The sequence below is a fragment of the Cinclus cinclus genome, chromosome 11, assembly GCF_963662255.1.
Source record: "Cinclus cinclus chromosome 11, bCinCin1.1, whole genome shotgun sequence".
Lineage (NCBI taxonomy): Eukaryota > Metazoa > Chordata > Aves > Passeriformes > Cinclidae > Cinclus > Cinclus cinclus.
The window spans coordinates 23,863,896-23,883,982 of NC_085056.1; positions in this window are offsets into that span (position 1 = coordinate 23,863,896).

Below are 20,087 nucleotides of genomic sequence, written 5' to 3' on the forward strand. Positions count from 1 at the left end.
AAATACTAATCCAGTGCTGCTATGTGAACATTCCCTGCCCAGCCTGCCGACTGTGTATGCAAACAGATAACGGTGAGCATCAATAATGTTCACTGCTGAATTTCTCCATATCTAAAACTTCAGTAAATCCCTCCTCAGATGATTTTTCAGAGGGCAGAAGTAGAGTTAGACACGTGATGTGTAACCATATGCTAAGAGAAGTGATTCACCACCGCTGATGAAAGGAATTGAACTAGTCTCAACTGGCAGTGGATAATCTGACATATGCAGCTAGGCACTGCCTAGGCCCAGCATTTCTGGGGTGTGAGTGCCTCTCATCATGCCAGAGAAACAGGAGCAGCTGAAATTCAGTAGGTGTGATGTCCTTGTCAGGGACTGGAGGTGGAATAGAACAATTTTCCAATCTCCTGTAATTAGAAATGTGTGTTAGTATATGGTCTTTGGCTTCTGAAATTGGGATGGTTTGGGAGTAAATAGGGGAGATTATGGAGATCTAATAATTCCAGCAGCAGCACCAAGGCTGTATCTGGTAGAAATAGTGCAGCTCTACTACAGGTGGTAAGGACTGAGTGCATTTGGTGTGGAAACATCCCAAGGTTCAGCTGGGATAAATACTGAGGGTGGTGAACTTGCTGGGTTTGGTGGCTACGCCACACCTGAGTTATGCTGGGCACACCTGCATGGTTTGGGAAAGCTGGGGGGAGAGTGCTGAGCAGTTTGGGTAAGAGTGCCTTACTCCAGGTGGAGAGGTGTTGTCCCCTGATGCTCTGGGTGGGCAGTTACTGGGGTGCACTGACCTTTGCTCCTGGGCAGAGAGATGCAGGAAGGGTTTCACCAGCAGCCCAACAGCTCTGCAGGTGCATTTCTGCACTGGAAGGTGAACAGGCAGCCGGGCAGCTTAACTAAATGTGTATCCAGTTTCCAAGCCAAGCTGAGGCAAAAGGTTTTGAAAATGCAAAGGTTCTTCAGAGTGAGAAAAAAACCTGGAATGTGCCTTGGAAACAATGAACTAAGGCCTCAAATCCCCATAGGGTGAGACTGATTCTAAATTTCTAATTTCCATTTAGGGTTTTGAAACTTTCGGTGAGTTTGTAAAGTCCAACTAACCCTGGCCCATCCCCAAGTACCTCCACTCCCCCATCTAAGGATGTCCTGATATTTGGGGAATTAACCAGGTGGTCCTCACCCATGGTTCTGTTAACTAGGAGCACTCTACACAAAATCTGTTCTTCAGTTGAAAGGTGCTCTGTAACCTCCCACTGCTACTCATTTCCTGCCTATTATTTATGATTTTAGCTTTGAAAATAGTTTATCCTATAATTTGACTTAGAGTCTATTCAGTCCACACTTTGATCTAAAAGATTAAGATGGCTGTGTTTTAGATGTGGTCCCTTGACAAAGATCACAGGGAATTCATGAGGGCATGGGGTATAAAAATAATTAGGGAGAATATCAGTGTACAATACAAAAAGTTGAGCTTCTTTGCAGTAAACACCTCCCAGTAGGAAAATGAAAATGAATCTCAGTCCATGTATTCCCAGTGAATCTCTGCCATATTAAAACCCTAAATGGGAGTTAGAAATTTATAATCAGACTTACACTGTAGGGATTTAAGGCATTAGTTCATCATTGCATCCAAGGCACATTCCAGGTTTTTTCTCACTGTGAAAAAACCTTTGCATTTTCAAACAGACTGGGAGGCTAAGTCGTGTTTTGCCATTGCTTATATCACAAAATTATATTTTCATATTTATAGAAACCAGCAGTTGGATTCTATGGAAGAGAGTCCATATATCATCCATCTCCTCTATCTGTTCTGCAGTCATATGGGGCTTTCCTCTGTTTGAAGAATTAGTCAAGCATGTAATAAGCAGATCACTGAGAGTTTTAAAATGATTTTTCTGAAATGGTGCATCATCAGTTGACTGGAGACAACTCATTCCAGGTATTTCTTCCAAATATAAAAGTGGCCTTTGACTTTGAAGCCAACATCAGTATTGTGGTTTTTTTCACCAAAATTAAAACAAAATAACTCATGGACAAATGTGCTGCATGCATGTGATGATCTGTAGTGCTGTGTTTGGTATTTGCTTTGAAACAGAATTGGGAAGAAAATGGGGATGAACTCTGCATATGAGATTTGCTTTAACTCTTTGTACTTCCATATAGGGTTGGTGTCTGTCCTGGGACCTGCAAGTACCCCAGGAAAGGGGTGTGGTGCTGGGGAGGACAAAGGGCAGCTGGGCAGTCCCTGTCCCTGTGTCCCTGTCTCCTTGACCCTGTGTCTCTGCGTCCATGTGTCCCTGTGTCCTTGTGTCCCTGTGTCTCTGTCCCCATGCCCCTGTGTCCTATGTCCCTGTCCCTTTGTCCCTGTGTCTCTATCCCTGTGTCCCTTTCTCTCTGTCTCTGTGTCCCCATGACTGTGTCTCTGACCCCGTGCCCGTATCCCCGGGCTCCCATGGCTGTCCCTGACTGCTCGGGTGGCAGTGCCAGGCTGGCACTGAGCAGGTGGAGACTGCAGGGCTGCTGAGGCTGTCACTGTCAGGTGACATCCCCGAGCTGCCCGTGTATGCCCCTGCTGCCTTTCCCAGGCCGTGCAGTGCCAGTGGCAGCTCAGGCATCACGGGGCTCTGTGCCCCAGGCAGAGCCCGACCCCTATGCCCTTGGAGCCAGAGCCCATGTGTCCTGGAGCCTGGTCCATGTGCCCTGGAGCCCAGCCTATGTGTCCTGGAGCTAGGTCCATGTGCCCTGGAGCCAGAGCCCGTGTGTCCTGGAGCCTGGTCCATGTGCCCTGGAGCCGGGTCTGTGTATCCCAGAGCCCGGCCCGTGTGTCCCAGAGCCTGGTCTGTGTGCCCTGGAGCTCAGCCCGTGTGTCCCAGAGCCCGGTCCGTGTGTCCCAGAGCCCGGTCCATGTGTCCCAGAGCCGGGTCTGTGTGCCCTGGAGCTCAGCCCATGTGTCCCAGAGCCCGGTCCATGTGTCCCAGAGCCTGGTCTGTGTGCCCTGGAGCTCAGCCCATGTGTCCCAGAGCCCGGTCCGTGTGTCCCAGAGCCCGGTCCGTGTGTCCCAGAGCCTGGTCTGTGTGCCCTGGAGCTCAGCCCGTGTGTCCCAGAGCCCGGTCCGTGTGTCCCAGAGCCCGGTCCATGTGTCCCAGAGCCGGGTCTGTGTGCCCTGGAGCTCAGCCCATGTGTCCCAGAGCCCGGTCCATGTGTCCCAGAGCCTGGTCTGTGTGCCCTGGAGCTCAGCCCGTGTGTCCCAGAGCCCGGTCCGTGTGTCCCAGAGCCCGGTCCATGTGTCCCAGAGCCGGGTCTGTGTGCCCTGGAGCTCAGCCCATGTGTCCCAGAGCCCGGTCCGTGTGTCCCAGAGCCTGGTCCGTGTGTCCCAGAGCCCGGTCCGTGTGTCCCAGAGCCCGGTCCGTGTGCCCTGGAGCCTTGGAGTGTGTGCGGTGCTGCGCAAACCGCGCTCGTTCCTGTGGCTGTTAGCCGCGAGACGGGGAGGATATGTGTTCTGAATTCTGTGACTCAGTTTGGATAGAGATTCTGGGTTATTCTGCCACAAGACCTGAGCTAACAGGCTTTGTTGAGCGTTGGAAATGTATCTTTTGATCTGTTCTTTCTTAAACACCTCTGTGCTGTCGATAATTCCTCGCAGGAGGATGCTGTTACATGTGGACTTCTGCTGAGTCACAATTATGCCAGAAGGAAGTTCATAATCCTGTACTGCTTTATGTTGTCTGGTGTAAGCTGTGTTTATCTGCCATACTTAAACAGCTACTAATGTTAAGTTCCTTCTTCTTTCAGTAAAAATGATTTGACTTTATTTTAACAGTAAAATAAAAACATGTCTGTGAGGGGTGGATTTTGCCTATCAGCTTCTGACTGAAACCAATTTTTGGTTGGTGATTTGAAAATCATTCTAGAGAACAGAGTTATGAGAATTGACTCAGAATTTCTGAGGCAGTGTGTCTTAGAAACAAGGAAAATTAAAGGAAGGATTTTGAAGAGGGTCTTCTGTAATTGTTCTACCATTCTTTAATGTAATATTTAATCTAGAGAATAACCTCAGGAGAAAATGGGGACATAGCTGTTCTTTAGTTCTGTAGGTGACTCTTCTAGGAGTTAAACTTTGGGTTGGGCTTTTTGGTTACTGGGTTCTTTATTTTTTAATGAAATATATTCAATTTCAAGGCAACATTGTTTAAAACTTGGTGCAAGACAAACATTTGTCTGGTAGTATTTCTTTTGTCTATTCTTCTGAATTCTGGCTTTCTTCCTTCCCTGTTTTCCCTTATTCCTTTGGGAAGCTGCAGGAAGCATAGCAGTGGCTTCCAGGTGTTGTATTCCTTAAATCTCTACTGGACACCTTAAAAACGTGTAAAAGCATAGACAGTGCTTGAATCTTGGGTGGAACTGGGTGATTTGCCCCATGCTGCCCTGCTTTATATTTCCAGGAGAGTTTCCATGTATTCAGCCTTTTCTGATACCCTCTGGAGATGTTTTCTGGTTATTTCTGTTTGGGAATTCCCATCTTGGCCAGCCAAAGAGTCGCCCTATGAGTGTATCAATTATTCTCATTCCCTTTAGCTGGGGAACCAAATCTAAGTGAATCTCAATTACTGTTCTCAAGTGCACACTAAATTATGACATAAATACAAGTGTATAATTAATGACAACCACTTGAGCAGTATTGCATAGGCAATTTCACTTTAAAAAATGCATCAGTTCAGTAGAGTCTGAGATATAAACTTGAGGTGTTGAATGCAGTGCTTGGTGGACTTGAGAAGGCTGTATTTCATATGTGTGAATATATAGGTATGAATCTGGATTTAGTGGTGGCAAAGGGACTGCATTTATGTGTGTGTGTATTAGGATACATGGACACGTGTATGTAGGAACATATGTGCAGGAGAGGCTGCAAATTACTGAAAATGAAATAAAGAATGATACTGGAAACAGAGATGGTATCAGAGCCATTTCTCCCAAAGCATCATGTAGTAGGTTTTGAATAGACTTGCTGAAAACTGCATTCTAGTATTATATCAATTATGGATTTAAAATATATCCCTAAACTAGGAATAAATTTGTTTGAATTCCCGTTTGATACCCTATGTCATGACTTGGTTTTATCATACACTGTTTCTTGGAACTGAAACCTGGCTAGCTGTTCTTAGAACTTTGGCTTTATTTGACCTGAATAATATTCATCCATCACTTTTGTTTTTGAAAGCATTAATATCTTGCAGCAAGGCTTCAAAATGGTTTAACTTGCTAATCTTTCACTCTTGGAGACTTGGGTTAGATCTGTCAGAGGTGAGAATGATAGTCAATATGTTATTTGGCTGGTAAAGAGGAGTAGATAAGGTGGTGCTGTGATCCAAGAGTTCATTTGCAGAGTTCTGCTGCACAGTAGATAGGTAGTTGCATTAAAAAAAAAAAAAAAGAAGCAAACAAACAAAAAAAAGAAACAACAAAAAAACCCCAAACAAAAGAAACCAAAACAAAACTCCAAACAATTATTTTTCACTAGCTATCAAAATAAGAGCATCAGTGGATTCCTAGGATGTTGTGAAAGAGGTGTATTCCAATCTCAGTTTTGATTTTGTTTGCTTTAAAGTGCAGTGATCAACAAAGTTGTGAAAGAGATGAATATTAATATATTTATTTTCCACACTAAGCATAGAATATACAGAAAACAGAAGCAAACAGCTCTACCAGCATGTTGTGATAAACTGTTGTTGGCCATCAGGCTGAAATTAGGTGTGTTGGTGTCTCTGCTAGCAAAGAATTCCTTGGGAGAGGAAGTTTATGGAAGTTGAGTGGGTTGGAATAGGTGCAAGATGAAAATAGATACATGTGTCTGTGTGTGTGTGTGTGTGTGTGTGTGTGTGTGTGTGTGTGTGTGTGTGTGAGATACCATTGTTAAAGTCACTCTGTTTCCCAGGTCCTTTTGTCCAGGAGAATGCAGGAATTGGTAGAGACACTTCACAGCAGAATCCTGGAGGGAGTGAGCTGAGACAGGGAGTGCTGGGATCCGGTGGGGACTGGAGAGCAGGTGATTCTCAGCACACCTTGGCACTGTTCTTTACTACCCAGTTAAGAGCTTTTACATCTCTTATAAGTGAATATCCCTTGTAAATGTATATCCCTTGTAAGTGAATATCCCTTGTAAGTGAGTATCCCTTGCAGTCTTAATAAATTGGGAGGCTTTTGCCAATTCATTTTTATTTTCTCTTTTTTCTATTGCTGCTTCCTACCTTGTGCTGTCAGGAGAAAAAAAGCATGAGCAGACGTGTTTTATTGCATTGACTAAGCAGATAAATAAAATTTTCTCTAGGTTCATTACATGTTTTTCCACCCTTCAAAACATTTAGGTATGTGCTTGTCACGTATAATTAGCCTCTCAAATTAAATGAATGTCATAATAAAGGCTTGTTTTCAAATAAAATTAAGAGAATATGAGGGATTTTAAAGTCAACAGAGATGTTTATATAAGCAATTGTTATTCATTTTATTATAGGTTAATGATTATGTTTAATGGGAAATTGTTGTGGACATTCCTTATATGGCCTTGCAAAGATCAGTGCAGTTTTCTTGGCCGAAATCCACTAAAAATTCAATAGAATCTGAGATTTTGGACAAACATTTTCAACATTCTTTATCAGACTCTCTGAAGTTCTTTCTGATTTAAAAGAAACAAACCAAAACCAAAAAGATCCCCCCTCTCATATTTTCCCAGGACTTTAATTAATTTAATAACGTAGCATCAGGATTGCATTTGTTCTTTCACCTTTGCTGAGATTCAGCTTCTCATGTCAGGAAAATGCTGGTGGGATCAGGCAGACAGGAACGAGCATGACTGAAACCTGAGCTTGGCTGAAACAGTGGCAAAGAAGATTAAAAACACAAACCAGCAAATCCAGGAACATGGAAATGAAAGCGCTCTACCTTAAATCACTGCTGGATCTGGTCACTGAGGGCTTGTTCAGACACTGACAAACACTTTTTTCATTTCCAAGTGCACAGTCTAAGTTGAGAGTCTTAATGAGTGTGTTTTATCTTGAAGATCAGTGGCCAGTCCACTTTGCAGGGTGCTCTATTTCTTCCAGCTTTTCATTTGCTTCTCTCACACAGAAAGCGTGCCTTGTCACTGACCAAATACATCTTTTTGAGCAGAGTGCATTAATATGCTGTAACAGTCTACTTAAAACCATGGAGTGTACCTTGTATGCCTGTGCTAGTTAATCCAAAACAAAGATTAAGTAAGAGGTTTGTATATAAGGGGAGAGCTGAATGTGAAATTAAAATGTAAATCAAAAAGTAATTGGCTTTTTGTGCATAGTTTAGATAAGATTTACTTTTGAAGAATGACTTTGTGTTTTAACACAGCAGGCCAGACACCATGTGGCACACTTGCACTTAATAATGGCAACCAATCCAGGCCATAAATACTGCAAACGATGCCATTTGAATGAGGAGCCCTATGAACCATAATAAAAACTCCAGTGATTAATTCCAAAACTGCTCTGCTCATATTAGACCTGCAGTGGCCTCCCTGATGAGATCAATACAGCGTAGCAGAGTGATTCTAATAGAAGTGTTATTATCTTTTAATCTTCGGGAGAATGCCAACTTGGAGAATTCTTCAGCATTCTGGCTACTTATTTTTTCGGTGCAACCTTGAAGGCAGTTGTTTTGTGAAATGAAGATGCATTAGTGTCTTCTCAAGGCTTTATCAATAATAGGATTTGGTCACTGTTTGGGGAGCCAAAAGGCACATTTGTATGCTGAGACTCACAGTTGGGCACAGTGACCTTCCTTGTCAGCCTGGATTTGCTCAGCAGACAAATGCCTCCAGTGAATGAGGAGAAACGACAAGGAAGGGAGTGGGGTGATGCAGAGCAGGGCTTTCCAGGCAGCCATCAGCACCCTGCTCTTCCCAGAGCCACGCCTGTGTGTCCTGGGCTGAGCTTGGACTGTTCCATGTCCTGTACAGCTGCAGGCAGTGCCAACTGAAACACGAAGTTTGGAACAGAATTCCACCAGCACTGAGAATGAACTTTAGTCAGCAAATGTTGGAATCACAGAGCCCCAGAATGGGTCAGGCTGGAGGTGCCACAGGGGCAGTTCTGGTGCCACCTCCCTGCTCCAGCAGGGCCATCCCAGAGCACAGGGCACAGCAGAGTGTCCATGGGGCTCTGGAATATCCCCAGGGAGGAGACTCCACAGCCTCTCTGCACACTCTGCTCAGGGCTGGCCACTGCTCTGCCCCTCCCTGCACACAGGGACAGACAGACAGACAGACAGGGACACCCAGGGACACCCAGGGCTGAGGGCCCCTCTCAGCTGGGGCTCCTCTCCAGGCTGAGCAGCCCCAGCTCCCTCAGCCTTTCCTGGGCACCGAGATGCTCCAGCCCTTGCTCAGCTCCAGGAGCTCCTGGCCCTGCTGTGCTGAGGATGCAGAGCTGGACACAGCACTCCAGAGGTGCCTCCAGGGCTGGGCACGGGGACAGCATCCCTCCCTGACCTGCTGCCAAGGCTCTTCCCATCCCCAGGGACCCTTGGCCTCCTTGGGCCAGGACACTGTGCTGGCTCAGGGACAGCTCCGTGTCCCCAGCACCCCCAGGACACTCTGCTGGCTCAGGGACAGCTCCGTGTCCCCAGCACCCCCGGGACACTCTGCTGGCTGAGGGACAGCTCCGTGTCCCCAGCACCCCCAGGACACTGTGCTGGCTCAGGGACAGCTCCGTGTCCCACAGCACAGTGGAACACTGCTGGCAAGTCTGTGGAGATGTTTTGCAATCAAGTCAGTCTTCCAAAGAGAATGAAAAGGCAGAAGAGTTGCACTTTAACATACAATAACAGGAAGTCATTCTTTAGCTTGTAGTCCAAGAGTGGCAAGAGAATGTTAAGTATCCATCAGACATTTTTAACATTTTTCCAGGCATGAATGGGGGGAGTGGTGTCACTAGCGTGGTTCTGAATTCCTGAGGAACAGATTTGCTTGACCAGGTTTTATGAGGTTGCTGCAGATTGTTTACATCATTATCAAACCCACACCATTACGTAACGTGCAGCCTGCTCAGGGGGAATGGAACATCAGAGTTAAGAGACACAACAGCAAATAACATAAAGGGAAATTCTTTGATGCATCTTTTTAATCTCTTTTCTCTAGGAATAGAAATGCAGTGTCACTTATTTGAACTATCTGGGTTATAAATATATTTTCTACAAGAATCTTAAACAAATGGGAAAAACACAGTGGCAATTAAGATGTTGACTGTAATAAAATGCAAGTGAGAGTTCATGGTGGTTCCTGCACAGGAGCTGACAGCAGAAATGTCTGCACACAATGTGCTGCTGCTGTCTACGGGGTATGCAGAGAGATGCTCCTGCATGGAATCTTAGCAGGAAAATGATGTAAATAAAAATATATGTTTCCAGTTCAGACTCATAATTAGTTCTACAATTAGGGGCAGAGATCAAGGATTTTTTTCTTTGTTTTTGCTGCCGATTTCTGTGTTGTTTGTTTGGGTTTTTTTTTTGTTTGTTTGTTTGTTTTTTGCTTGTTTTTTCCAAAGTTGCTGTGTCTTCCACAGGAGTTTCCTTGCTCCCACAAGTGGTTTAAGATGACCCAGAGGCTGGCATGCAGAATTCTGTGCAGGTCTAACTCTGTTTCAGGGCTGTGCCCCCAGCTGTGTGCTGGAGCTGGCTGAGGCATTTTTGGCAATTCAGATGATGCCACAACCCCAGATTTTTCAGGTTTTTGTGCCTTCCCATTTTCCTTAAAACCAAATGAATGCTGGTTCCTTGTCTCACCTTGGAGCACACACTGCAGGCGCTTTGCTCTCTCAGGGGCTGCCTGCGTGTGTTTGTGAAGAGTTCATTGTGCACCCAAACCTTGAAAGAGCCTTGTCTGTCGTACCCCTGAAGGGCTGAAATTCCCTGAAATTAATGACAATCAGTACTTTTGAGGACACACGTGGGAGGAGAGCAAGTTTATGTTTGGGTTTTAGCAACAAAAAAAAGGACAAAAAATTGTGGCACTTCTAAATGAGTTCTTTGAAAATATTGATGATGTTTTCATCTTTTCTTTGGCAGCACAAGTTAATGCTATTGTAGGAAAAAAAGGTTGTGTCAGATGAGTTCCTCACCCATGGAATTAATAAACTGTTTGTGGGTTAAAATTCTGTTGTACAGGCTTTCAGTTTCAAGTGCTTTTCTTTCTGCTTTAAAAAATAGAAAGTTTCAAAGGCCGTGATCTTTTTTTCTCTTTCAGAAAACAAAAATAAAAAGGAGAAAAGCTCCCTGGCAGACACTGTTAATGATGCTAAATCTCTTTGCGAATGTAATCCTCATCTTTTTGTTTTGTTCTCATTTAATTGAATTAGGAAGGCATAACAAACTAAAAAGGTAACTTTCATGGTCTTAACTTTGCATAATAGCTGAGGTGGGATATGTGTTTCCCTTGTAATATTTTTCTGTGCATGTTACCTGTACTTTATAAAGGACAATTCTTCTGCTTAGGAATTGTAATTCATATTCATGTGCTTGCTTTGCATCCTAATTTTAATCAGTGTTAATTAAAATATATTTTCTTTGCGCTCCTTTTCTTAATCTTAACCTACTAATACTCATACAGGCTGTTAAACAAAGGGAAGTCCTTTTGAAAAATGTGTTTTTCAGCCATAGAATGTTTCTGAAAATTGAGATGAAGTTGTTGTTTGTCTTTGCTGCACACCTGGTAAATGGGCAGAGATGCTCAGGGTACCTGAGCTGTGTCAGACTGATCTCAGGATTAGAGACAAACAAATATCCTCCTGTCTGAAGCTCCTGGCAAGCAGACCAGTTGGAAAAAATGTGGCTTAATTAAGGCATAACTTTTACAGTTTAATTCTCACAGAACTATCTGGCAGAAGTTCATACAGCACAGATCATAATTCCTAAGTAATTTTCATCAAGTAGAAGACCAGTGTTATCCTCACAGTCTGTTACAAGGACCACTGTGCTCTTGTCTTGTGTGAATTTTAAAGAGTCTTGGCTCATACGAAATGTCAGAGTCCTGTTCTGTTAAGCAATAGAATATCCACATTATTTTCCTCCTGAAAGGGAAATCCTCTCTCAAAACCCTTTTCCATTGTAGTTGCTCAGGGAACTGTGCAGAATGCGTAGCAAACGTGCACATGTTTGACCCTGCATCTGGACTCTTGCCCTAGAGACCAAATCCCAGAAATTATATGGGGAAGTGCTTTTTCCAGACCCAATCAATAGCAGAAGAAAAATAATCTTCATCCTCAGGATGCTCATATAACACTCACAGCAAAGCAGGATAGGATCTGACAGGTGAGAGGTGGCACTGCTGCTGGAGGGGTGGGATGTCAGGGGGTCAGGGATGTGCCAACTTCTGCTGGCTCACAATACCAGGGTCTTCTTAAATTCCTTTGCCGAGCTCTGTATGGGACACTTAAAAAATGTCACTTGAGCTAAAAAGGTCTTTTATTAATCCCCTTTTCCCCTTTCTGAGTTAGATGTTACGTTTCTAAGTCTTGGCTGGCTTGGAGCTTGCTGGGGGTGTGCTGGAGGGCACACCTGCAGCTTTTCATGCTGGAAAGGAACTGCTCCTGATCCTACACACTGATCTACCTCACCCTAGGGAAAAAAATCAGCATCGTTCTTTTCCAATCAGGTTCTGAGGGCTGCCTGGTTAATCCTAAAATTTCAAGGAGTATTTACAAATGTGGATCAAAGACATTCATAGGAGACTGATCCTTGATCCTTGCAAAACAGCATTCAAAGTAACATTTGAATAGAAATTGGACTATTGAGCACCTTTATTTATTCTTACATAAACATAGATATTTAAGAGCAGGAAGGTCTCAGTGATTGATATGTGCTTGCAGGGATTTATGCTGGGTGGATTAAAAGGTTCCTTTTTTCACTTTAATATTGAATATTGAATGAAAGTTGTGTTGATAGCCAAAAGACACATTTTTTTTTATATTCCATTGCTTATTTACAATCAATCAATCCATCTAGATAATTTTAAAATTTGTTGCTTCAAGTGTAGTCCCTCTTATTTTTAAACCACATGCATCATAAATATACATAATGATAATGAAACTTTCCTGAAGAATGTTAAAATTGCCAAAGTATGGCCTTTGGCTTTGCTTAGTTGCAGTTTTTGGGATGTTGGCATCACTGGAGAGTTCTGAGGCTGAATAGAGGAAAGCAAAACTGTTACGAATTAATGGCCTAAGCAGATGCAGAGATTAAACCCTTTTATTTAAGCCTGAGCAAAACTGACTTTCAAAGCAAAGCTGTATAACTGGGCTTGGGAAAGGTGCAGATCGATTTCCATCAGTTTCTGTATAGATCAAAACTAGAGAAAAAATGAGGAATGCAATTTATGGGTTTTTGTTTTATTGTAATGGATGATTTTCTCTCAATTTAAAATTTCTGCGACCTCCCCATTTTTTTTTTTTTTGCTTAACTTTGCTGACACTGTCAGTCATTCTAGAATTAAATGGATTCTGAGATTTTCTTAGACAATGAAAATAAAATCCCCATGCCTGAATGGAGTTTTCAAATATGATCCATGAACTCTATAGAGAACTCTTAGTTTATGTAGTTGTCTTTCAGGTATTTTTCTTATTACTGGAGCATTTTATTAACTTCTCTAAGGAAATAATTTATTGCTAGTAGTTGTGTGGCCATTCACAAACGTTCATGGAAATGGGAGCACTTTTGGAAAATACCTACAAGTGCTATGAGGGGAATAAAGAACTGGTCTTCTTTGAGCAGATAAAAAGTCTTGACTTATTTAGGTAGCAAAATAAAGGTTGAGAGGGGAAATGGCTGCTCTTTCTGAAAATCCACAGGCAATAAACTTTGGAGAAGGATTACATTAAATTAAAAATAATAATTCTATGAGATAAACCAGATGTAAATTAGCCATAAATAGTTAGACTGGAAATCAGAATGTGCTTCCATTGCTGTAAGAAAAATGAAGTTCTGGAATATCTTTCTATGCTATTTTAAAAGAAATAATCCAACTTAACATTTCCAATGTATTTATACCTCGCTTCACTAGAAATTAAAATTTTAATTGTTCAGAAATTTTGTTACTCATAAATTCAGGTTTTTTTCTACTCTTCCAGCCAACACAATTCAAATGGCTCCAAACCAAAGAAAGAACCCTACATTTTAGTTTCTCATCATGGGAGCTTTGTGACAGTATCCAAATAGGAATGTAAGTTTTGGAAAACCGAGGGAAGGAGTTTATGGTCTGTTTAGCCTTAAATAATGATATGCACTTTACTGACTGGTCACTCAGATCTGAGCATTAGTTTTCTAATCTAAACTTAAAATTGTATTAGTTTTACTTTGATATTTATATTTTTTGCAAGTCTCTGGCAGTTTTACCAGATTTTCTTACGGTCAGCAATTTTCAACCAAGACAGTGAAGGAATTTTTTGTGGATATGTGGGGTATGTTTTGGATTTGTTTTAGATTTTTTTCTGCAGAAAGTTGGATTCTAATGTTTATCCTTTACTGAATCTTCTTTCAATACATTATGAGTTGCTTTATTAGATTGGGGTGATGATGATGTGTCAATATTATCCTTTCTTGGAAAGCTAAGGATGTGTCAGCACAGCACCTTTGCCTTTGGATAAGGAGCTTTAAAATGTTTCTCAGGTATTTGTTGAGCTTTCAGGTTAAGGTAGTTGAAAATACCTTGGTATTTTGGGAGTTGTCTTTCTCACAAGAAGGGGATTTCAGTGGGATTTGGCTGTGTGACTGCTGGTGCCTCTTTCACAAAGATCACATATGTCAGTCAAAGTTGTAAAGAATATTTCTTTGTCAAGTCCCTTACATCAAGTGATGTTTATTAATTGTTCTTAACGAGAGAATGATTTGATGAGGCTGGACTGTGTGAATGGAACTCATTGTCGCTTCAAACTCTTGGCACTTTGGTAAACCAGGTAAAAAACCTGGACTGGGAGGCTCAAAGCTCAGGGAACCAGGCTGAAATGGACTGTCTGGTGTTGCACCTGCCTTTGTCCCATCTGCATTCAATTCCACTGCTGAAGCACCAGGGAGGAAAAAGTCACTGCAACGTGAAGGGATAGGAGCAGTGGGAAGACAGCGTTCCTTGTTTGAGCTGAAATAACAGGAAAGGCTTGCAAATCTCTTGTTGATACTATTAAAGAATTTTTGTGAGCAAATAGTGATTGCTTTGCTTCAGAAAGCACCAGGAGCCATTTCCTAAAGATTTATTCTCCTGAATTGTTGTTGTCGTCACCCTTTTTGCAGCTGCACTGAAATGCAGTGATGTGCTCTCCTGGGTGTGGATGTGTTAGAGAATCAAGAGACAAATATTTTGGTTGTAAGTCCCATCATCTCATATCAGAGCACAGTTCTGATCTAACAATCAGAATGGGAAGATAAGCAATGAAAGTTAATAGAAAATCAAACTGCACTTTATCAATTCCCCATTAATTCCACCCATTCCTGCTGGTAGGACATTACACCTGTAACTCTCAGGAGGTGGCACACGTGGCAGTCCAGCCCCCAGCTGAGCAGCAGTCACAGGGACAAGCAGGACAAGGTGGTGACACTGCCGCCTTTGCAAGAGCATTTAGTGGTGCTGTTGCCAATAGACACAGAAGCAAAACATTGGTGAGAGTGAAATAAATTCTTGTGTTACAAGTACAGGAAAGAACAGGCCCCTGAATCCCTGGGAGACTCCAGCTGTCACAGAATCTGTTGGATTATAGGCTTGGGTGCAGCAGAAGAGAATATTTTAAGGCAGGTAAATGCTGAGCTGAGTACAGGAGATGTTCTGCTCAATCTCCTCTTCAAAAACAAGGAAAAACTGGTCAAAGACATGAAGACAGAGCAATCCTTCCCTGCAGGAACCACAGAATTGGAGTTTTAAATCCTGTCAGACAAAGTCAGAGAAAGATCATGAGCTTGGATTTTAGGAAAGCAAATTTTGGCTTACTCAGGGATCTTCTTGGCAGGCTTAATGGAAGGCTGCCCTGGGGAGTCAGAGGGACACAGGACAGCTGCTTAGTATTTATTCAGAGCATGGAAACAGGGAACTGCAGGGTTTAGAAAGTCAAGCAAGCATGGAAGGAGGCCAGCACGGCTAAAGGAAGAGCTCAGACTCGAGGATGAGGCACAGGGAAAGTGGAAGCACTGAGGATTGACCCTGGAGGAACATCACCTCAGCATGCAGGGAGAGAACTTGGAGATTCAAAGCTCAGGTGGGAGCTGAAAAAAAAAGAGGGTTATGAAGGCAACCATGATGTTTCACAGAAGTGCACTGACTGTGAAGAGGAAGGATGAAAAGCTGTGGCTCAGTTGCTGTCCCTGGACATTGGGGTGGTCCAGAGCTGGACTAGGTGATCTTTTGGGGGATTTTCTGACCTACACCATTTGGGGTGAGGTTTTAGCCAGCGCTTCCTTTTGGGGAGTCCTCGTGAAAGGAGATCAGCACCGTCTGGTCTGGGGCATCACTGGGTGGTTTCCCCTTTTTCACAGAAATTTGAAGCCAGCTCTTGCAGCAAGCCCAGCAAGTGAGTGGATGTAGGTCTTAATAGGTGCGATATGTATAAAAAAAGTGATTTATCAAGGTTAAATCTTTTGGTGTAGAGATACCATTCTCAAGGTCATATACCAAAAAAGAGGAGTTCAGTGCTTTTTGAGCCAGGGAAAGGAGGTTTATACTATAATGTGACAACTGCAATCCAGCAGCACACAGGGACAGCTTCTGGATTTTCCCCAGAGCTCTTCACCTTCAGCAACCCAGAGAAGGTCTCATTTAACTACCATCTGCATGGTGCTACTAGATTAACCTTTTAAATTGTTATTTATGCCATAAAATAATACATTAAGGTCTTCATTTTACTTCTTTCTTCTCCCTGCTTTTTACTGCAATTTGCATCTGTGCAAACTGAGTTGATTTCTTTTTATAGTTACAGAAATCTCAGTTCCTCTACTAAAGATCACAGAAGTCAAAAGAAATCTTTAATGAGCTCCAGTGGAATAGGCCCTAAATGACTGCCTGATGTACAGAGCAGAGAATTTTATTGGGCCTAGTAAAATTAATGTATTCATTTCAGATGCCTGTCTTAGCAGTTTCTTAGCATTCCCTTGTTGTTGATTTTTGGGTCTTGTCAATATTTTGTCCTGGTTGAACCCTTCTAAAAAATGGCTCCACACCACTGGCTTTTCTCTGGAAAGCATCATTATTTTTCTTCTACTCAAAGAAAAAAAAGAAAAAAAAAAGCAGTGTGTCTGTAGAAAATACCAGCACAACTTTCTCATCTGTCAGTTCTGTCTCATTACTCCTGGGATAATGTATTAGTCAGAAGCAAGTTGTCTCCCTGTTCTGCCATTCAACATTTATAAAATCAGAACATTAAATGACTGTGGTGTTATCCCAAAGCCTCATTTGCTTTGGATCTCTCAATTTCAGAGGCTTTTGTGTTTGTTCTGAGCTTATTTGCACAAGCCAGCATAGAGAGTTGATTCTAGATTTGTGATGCCTGCTCATGTATTCCATGGCTGCAGCACTGGGAATTTCATTTGGCCAGACGTGGAATTGTTGTAGTAAATGCCTGCACATTTAAGTTATATGTTATTATATTTTATAACTAGTTATCAATGAAACAACGGAAGGTCACACGTCTCTTGGAAGATGGAGGGAAAATAATACCGAGATTCCCTGCTAGAGAAAAGAATTGGTCTCAGCTAAATTAAATGAGCATTTTTGTGTGCTGTTGGCAGCTGTGAAACAACAGGGTCAGGCATTTTGTCCATGAAAACAACCTCTTTTCACTGGAGTTTGTAGTTGGCAACATCTGTCAAGTGATTCTGTTGAAGGCAGATTATTTTCCTAAGAATTGAAACATGGTAATTACCAAGAGATTTTTAAATTTTATTTTTAAACTATGCTGTTGGGAATTTCTGAAGGCATTTATCCATTAAAGTGGGGGGTTCATAATTGCAATTAGATGTGCAGCAGTGGGAATTCTGCACAGCTTTCTCACTGTGGGGCTGTTGCACTTCAGCTCTGCTGAAAAGAAAATGCTTTGAAGACACTCTTAGAACTTCTGCCCCAGTGTCTCACTAAATATTTTCCTGGAAATATCCTAGCAGTAAAACCAGACAAAATGAAGTTTGCCATTTAGCCAGAGAGTTCCAGAATGTACTATTGGTACCTCCTGTTATATTTCTGTTCGCTTGCTGAGGATGGAAGGTATCTGTGCCACCTATAAGTGATTCCTCCGAAGATCTTATAAATTTGGAGTCCTTTAAATCAGAGACAGTCCTCCTGTCTGCTTGAACAATACTCAAACCAGTAATGAATGGAGGTAGAAGTTGATATTTATTTATTTAGGATTTTTTTTATTTTTAGAACACAGAAAGAAACAGCTCTACATAGTGGTATAAAATAATGTTGGTGTGAAATTCTAAAGTCTACTTCTGAGAAATGTTGTAAAACCACTTAATAATAAAGTCCCACCTGCTCTGCTGAAAAAGCATAATATTTGTATTAGCTGCCACTAAAAGTAATATTGCATAAAAGACTTCTGAAAGTATTATTCACCTAGAATTTTTATAACATTTTGCCTTCCTAATCTATTTACCGGTTGCCCAATCCTTCAGGATTTTTCACCTTTTTTGCTCCTGATTGACCCTAATTCTTAACTGAATGTGCATGAATCCCTACTGATCACACCTGTCTGCCTTTCCAGATGTTTCCAAAACCTAATTGTGAAATTGGGGCTTCATTTTTGTTCTGAAATAATTTGGTTGCTGGCTCTGATTCTCAGTTGCCTTGCACAGTTCTCTGTGCTCCTGTGGGATGTGAGTTAAAATTTGTAGGGAGGGCATTTCTAAAACATAATATTGTGTGTTGTTTTTGTGCAAGAGCTGATGGAAAGAGCCTCTTTAACACCCATGGATACATACATTTCTATGGAATGTTTTTTGCTGGAGTGAGATATTTTGGTAAATTCAGAGGAACAAAACTACTGGGGGGGCCTGCTGGAGCAGCTTGCGGGGAAGGACCTGGGGCTACTGGGGACACGGAGCTGTCCCTGAGCCAGCAGAGTGTCCTGGGGGTGCTGGGGACACGGAGCTGTCCCTGAGCCAGCACAGTGTCCTGGGGGAGCTGGGGACACGGAGCTGTCCCTGAGCCAGCACAGTGTCCTGGGGGTGCTGGGGACACGGAGCTGTCCCTGAGCCAGCAGAGTGTCCTGGGGGTGCTGGGGACACGGAGCTGTCCCTGAGCCAGCACAGTGTCCTGGGGGAGCTGGGGACACGGAGCTGTCCCTGAGCCAGCACAGTGTCCTGGGGGTGCTGGGGACACGGAGCTGTCCCTGAGCCAGCACAGTGTCCTGGGGGTGCTGGGGACACGGAGCTGTCCCTGAGCCAGCAGAGTGTCCTGGGGGTGCTGGGGACACGGAGCTGTCCCTGAGCCAGCACAGTGTCCTGGGGGTGCTGGGGACACGGAGCTGTCCCTGAGCCAGCACAGTGTCCTGGGGGTGCTGGGGACACGGAGCTGTCCCTGAGCCAGCAGAGTGTCCTGGCCCAAGGAGGCCAAGGGTGCCTGGGGATGGGAAGAGCCTTGGCAGCAGGTCAGGGAGGGATGCTGTCCCCGTGCCCAGCCCTGGAGGCACCTCTGGAGTGCTGTGTCCAGCTCTGCATCCTCAGCACAGCAGGGCCAGGAGCTCCTGGAGCTGAGCAAGGGCTGGAGCATCTCGGTGCCCAGGAAAGGCTGAGGGAGCTGGGGCTGCTCAGCCTGGAGAGGAGCCCCAGCTGAGAGGGGCCCTCAGCCCTGGGTGTCCCTGGGTGTCCTTCTCTGTCTGTCTGTCTGTCCCTGTGTGCAGGGAGGGGCAGAGCAGTGGCCAGCCCTGAGCAGAGTGTGCAGAGGCTGTGGAGTCTCCTCCCTGGGGATATTCCAGAGCCCCATGGACACTCTGCTGTGCCCTGTGCTCTGGGATGGCCCTGCTGGAGCAGGGAGGTGGCACCAGAGCAGCCCCTGTGGCACCTCCAGCCTGACCCATCCTGGGGTTCTGCTGTGGGACAGAAGCAGGACAGGAGCTGTATGACAGTGAAAACTCCCACCACTAACATCTAAACTGTGTCCCGATACTCTCGATGAAATTTCTCTCTGTAGGCATGGATGACTAAACATTATTCACAGAATTACATTAGGAACACAGTTGAAGACTGTGAGTGTTTTGGGTAATTGTGCTGAATCATAATGAAATCATAAATTTTCTGTTGGTAAAATCTGTGACTGCTTATGCTTCATAAGCCATTAGATCCTAATAATGAGTTAGATGTTTAGCAAAACTATTTTTAAACTTGAAAGCTGTTGGGGTTTTTTGCTGTAGATGCTTACTTTCTCAGCAAACTTAAGAAGAATATTTAAGAAGTCTGCTTGTGATAGTGATGAATTTGTCCTGAAAACATGGAAATGTCTATTTCAAGAGTTATTTTCTTCATACAAGTGACAGTTTTTAATGTGCTTCTTTTTTGCTTCCCTTGAAGCACATCATACCTCATGTTTGTCCAGGTTTAAAAGGCAGCTCAGCACAATATATATATATATATATATATATATACATATTCCCCCTTTTGAAGCTGCCTAAAAAGAAAGCCTGAAGCAGTAATCAAACGAAAAGATGCATGAATTTTAATCCGCTACCAAAGTACACCTTCAAACTTCAAGTGATAATTTATTTTTACTCAGAGGTCCAGCCAAGCATATCAAATGGTGCAAGGAAATGGTAAGATAAAGCTTCTGGATGTTCTTCTCTGCAAATGGGGGCTTGTTTCTTTCTTATGGAGTTATTTCTTGGCCTGTAATGCGGCAAGTAATATGGCTTACAAATAATGGTGATGAGAGTGGCATAAACAAAGGTCTTTTATGAGATGCAGGAAGAGAAATTTTATTTCATTTATGGTACTGCAATGCCTCAGACTGTCTAAACACTGGGATATATATCCAGGCTGTCAGTGTGTCTCCAAAGCCTGAATAAAGTCATGTCCTTAGCAAAGCAGGAAGACCTCTG